At 41.7% G+C, this 4,331-nt stretch overlaps 1 pseudogene across 1 annotated transcript; it reads right to left on the bottom strand.

The window, feature by feature from the left end:
- Nucleotides 1-1,647: 1,647 nt before the first annotated feature.
- Nucleotides 1,648-4,062, bottom strand: LOC144547465 (transcription factor MTB2 pseudogene; annotated as a pseudogene). Its single transcript, XR_013509085.1, has one exon. The product of XR_013509085.1 is annotated as a transcription factor MTB2 pseudogene (transcript).
- Between the last annotated feature and the right edge of the window lie 269 nt (nucleotides 4,063-4,331).

Below are 4,331 nucleotides of genomic sequence, written 5' to 3'. Positions count from 1 at the left end.
CATGGTACAAGTACAACAAAGCTTACTAGGTATCTGATGCTGCCTCACTTTTATACCATATACATGTTCTATGTAACCAGCATTCATCAGCTCTTGCTCTGTATTTATTTATTCCAAAGTTCTTTGATTATTCCGGCTCCAAAAGGATAAGTAAGAATCAATAGTCAAATACACGTACTGGTTAACTTTACTCCAGCCATTATTCCAAATCTTTACTCTGGTATAAGATCTCACCTTTACAGTTTGTCTAATTCCAAAAAGAAATACTTTACAATTTACAACTGGATATTTTTAAAAAAGGACTAAAAATGGAATTGCTGTACCTAACCCCTAGTTGTCAAATTGAGTGTAGTTTTTCGCATCAACACGTCACCACAAGTTGCATAAAAAGTGTGAAACCCTTCTTCAAAGTCTACTTTGACTAGGAAGTTACATGGATGTCACACTCTGTTGTTCTTGTGGAAACATTTTATTTGGTAAAAGAATAAAACATGACTTAGTGTGCAAGAAACTCAACATATAAATGAGAAAAAAGAAAGAAAAGAGGACTACTGCACTGCTCATTTTCAGAATTGATGGCTTGAATTGTATCTAAAGTTCAATAGGACCCAATTCTAACCATTTGTTATTTTATCTTTTATGAATTTGGAAGTGCAATTTGACAGAATTTATTGTAAAACTGAAATGATGTACTAATTTCAGCAAAGGTTTACTTTTCTTTTCCTAGTGTTAATTTGGGAGGGTGCCTTGTTGTTAAATGATAGCTAATTTAGGCTAAGTTTAGATTCCTTTGACCCAAATCAAGTAAATTCTTACTGGTAATAGTCTGAGTACCGGCATTGTTGGTTTTCTTACCTTGAATTAGACGCCCGAGAATTTGATGTATCTGTTTTGTTGCTTTTACTAAGTTTATCAGTATCTGAAAGTATTTTATAATTAATGAATCTACCAGGAAAAAAACATAAGCCGACAAGCTGCCACGTAATTATGGTTCAATGTGTTGACATCACATTAGGCTGCAACTTTTGACAAGAATAAAAGAGTGAGTCTATGATACTATGCATATCACGGGTTGTTACCGTGCTACGGCTCTATATTCGAGTTTTCATATTATAACGGTCGATCCGAACCGTTCATCTTGTTCTCCATATTAATATGTGTTTGGAGACCAAATTTTACATTTTTTGAAAACTTTTTACTATTTTTTTAGATATTTAGAAAATCACTTGATCTGAAAATTCTGGACCATCAAAAAACAGTGATTTTCAATAAATCTAAAAAAATAGTAAAAAAAAAATTTCAAAAAATGTAAAATTTGGTCTCCAAACACATATTAATATGGAGAGCAAGATGAACGGTTCGGATCGACCGTTAGGATTTGAAAACTCGAATATAGAGCTGTAGCACAGTAACAAATCGTAATATGCATAGTACCATAGACTCACTCAGAATAAAATGCTTTTTTGCTTTTAATATCATGTCAAGAATGAAAAGAAATTGATGATTAACTGCTATAATTGATCTTTTACCTCTAGACATCAAAGGAAGTTTCCAATATGTTAAGTAAAAAAAGAATATATCATAAACTCCGATAGTAAATAGCAACAATCATAGTAAAAAGGGGAGACAGTTGATGCAACTGATCAGTTAATGAAGAAAGAACCAGAAATTGAATTGATTTCCTTCCAAGTTGTTAACAATGGGATTACTGGTACATAGTGAGAATGCTCCAAAACTGAGCATTTGCTCGTAGATTTCTTTTCTCGACAGCAAAACCTATCCATCTAAGATATCCTACAACTATGAACATCAAAAATTAAAAAAAGAAAATGGAAAAAGGATTTCTGCTAAATATCTCCTAAATTCTACTGCTACATCCAACAAAATAAAAAATCATTGATCATCTATATTTCTCCTCATTCCCCTACTGGGAAACACTCATTTCACCAGAAATTGCGGACATCAGCATCTCTCTCGTCAGCTGTTCTTGCCCAAGAGGTTTCACCACAAATGTGTGGGTCACCGACCCGTTACCAGTTGAAACATTAGAGTTTACCACATTGACATTTGATTCCTTAAAGGCATTGATAATTCTAGAAAGCGGGTGTGTGTCGAAAGGAGAACTCACCTTGACTATCACCTTATCCTGAGCTGTTACAACCTCTATCTCAGGTGGCGTCAATGCCTTCCTCCTTGCATGGTCATGCTCAGGCCATTTCTCCCTCTCCGACTCCATCTCCTTAACCCGCTTTTGTAATTCTTGAATGTGCGCAATGGCATCGCCTAACAGAGATGCCTTGTCCATTTTGGAGATATTCGGTACCACTGCTCTAAGAGCATAGAACCGCTGATTCAGTTTTTCTCGCCGCATTCTTTCAGCCTCTACGTGGTTTAGTGGCTCCTCTCTGCCATTGGCTGGTTTGCGACCCCTCTTCCGTGGTTTCCTCTCCTCATTCATGGATGTGCCGCTTGGCCTGTCTTCCGTGCAGAGTGCCTCTATGTCAGAGACATCTTGATCTAGGGTAGGAATTCGTGAGACAACATGATCGGTACCAGATGTTGCCCCACTGCTGAAATTAATGTTTTGTGGTACAGGTTTCGGGGAATGCACAGGTTTCGGCAGTGCTTTCAATTGTGGTTTGGGTTGAGGTTGTTGCTGGGGCTGTGGATGCGGTGGTTTTGGGGAGGTGAAATGGTTAACCCTACCCGGCTCTTCCCTTACAATACTTGAGGAGATTGTAAATGGTATTTTGGGTTGTTGATCCCAATCATGGGCCGCACCCCCCACAACTCCATTACCAAATTTCACCTCTGTCCTGGCAACTGGACCCCAATTGTTCACCACACCTACACGGGTCTGGAAGCCAATTTGCCGGTTCGGACCTAACGACGCAGCCGGGTTAGAACTTGGCACGACCTGAGACCGAGCGGACACACTGAAATTCTTTCCGAATATCCTAGGCGAGTAGTCCTCAACCCGACCAGAGATAAATTCTATCTGGTGGGGTCCCGCTGAGCCACCCAATTCATCCCTCCTTCCCATGCCGACCTGAGCCGATCCCATCTCGGCACCATGAGTGAAAACAGTCTTGATTCTCTGCACAGCCTCAAACCCCTCCGGCATAGCCTCCATTGATCCCAACTCCAGCACACCATTCCTAAGCGGCACCAACACAACAGTTCTGAATCCGGCTGATTTCGCCATGAATGAACGCACACAAAATTCAGGCGCATTGGTGGGCCAGTGGAGAGCAGATTCGGGTACCCATAAATGCTTGCCAGAGACAAGTGTGCGGCCAGGCCCGCCAGCTCCACGGGGAAAGTAGAAGTACATAGAGACGAGATAGTACATCTCGGCACCACTGATGCGGTCAAGGCCTTCAAGGCCGGAGTTCTCATCTGGAGAGCCGCCGTAAAGCACGTGCAGCTTCTTAAGCACCTTGATACGCATTCGCTGGTTGGACTCATCGTCAGACACGCAGTGGGGCCCATCGTCGGGGCAGTAGCCGTCCCCCCAGCCGAGCACTGCCTCACCCGATGCGGAGGAGGTTAGCTGCCAGAAGATGGCGTAGGTCCAGGTGGACCCGGGCCCTTCGACCAGGTCGTGGAGCCGGTCACTTAGGCCCGGGTCGTGGCCCACGGCCACTAGCCCGTCTGATGAAACGCGGTTCGTTGCCAGGTAGTCGAATGCTTGACGACCTAGCACCCGCACCGCCGTGGCTCTTTCTTCTTCCGACCACATATCTAGATTTTCTCTTCTTCTTCTCTTCTTCTCTGATTTGGTGAATGATTTAATTAATTAACGGATTAATTTGATGTTAGTAGAAAGTAGGGGTGCTTCAAGCGGAAAATTGCAGCATGATGAATTGATTGAGTTGGGATAGGGTTTAGAGAAAGAGGGATCTGAGTAGGAGGAGTAGAGTATACTGTAGATTAGATTAGATTATTAGATGTTTCCTGTGGAGGCACGAGAAAGGGAACTTGGAGCCTAACAGCGCGTGCTCTAAGAGAAAAAAAAAAGAGGCACACGGCGAAATGAAAGAGAGAGAAATGAAAACTGAAACACCTCGTGATGTAAATAAAAAAATAAGCAGAAATCGGTGATTTAGAATTAGGCGATCGATTAGATTTTTTTTTTTAGGAACACAAAAAAAAAATAATAATAATTTAGCCGTGTTTGGGTACCTTTTAGTTTTAGGCCGCGTGTGAAACTGTGAATAAATAGAAAGTGAGGTTTGAGGTCTTCTGGACTGGTTCCGTTTAGACTAAAGCTAGGGAAACACTTTATAGAGGCTGTTGGGTTGAGGACCGTGTCAGTTCAGCACAAATTG

This window comes from Carex rostrata, chromosome 31, assembly GCF_964058835.1.
Source record: "Carex rostrata chromosome 31, lpCarRost1.2, whole genome shotgun sequence".
In the NCBI taxonomy this organism is placed as follows: Eukaryota; Viridiplantae; Streptophyta; class Magnoliopsida; order Poales; family Cyperaceae; genus Carex; species Carex rostrata.
The sequence above is the reverse complement of the archived record's forward strand: the minus strand, read 5'-3'. Positions and strand labels throughout refer to the sequence as shown.